Raw genomic sequence first — 252 nt, forward strand, 5'->3', positions numbered from 1 at the left:
ACTAAGAGGCTCGCTACCTCTACGGAGGTATCTAGAGCAGCTAGTACGGCCGTCCCTTGCCAGTCCGCTGCTTCAGGGCACTGAGCTATCTGCTCTAAGCGTACCACAAGCCAGTCTCGCGAGACTGGTTCCCTTAGGAGGTCACCTGGCAGTGTGGGAGCCCCTGCCAAGTGTGCTTCATTGGGTCCTGCCCCGAGCAGGCTGTGGTTTAGTCTTCCTAGCAGACGACGTGGGTCTGAGGGCCGTCATTTT

The sequence above is a fragment of the Sinocyclocheilus grahami genome, unplaced genomic scaffold, assembly GCF_001515645.1.
Source record: "Sinocyclocheilus grahami isolate Dianchi unplaced genomic scaffold, SAMN03320097.WGS_v1.1 scaffold329.1, whole genome shotgun sequence".
In the NCBI taxonomy this organism is placed as follows: Eukaryota; Metazoa; Chordata; class Actinopteri; order Cypriniformes; family Cyprinidae; genus Sinocyclocheilus; species Sinocyclocheilus grahami.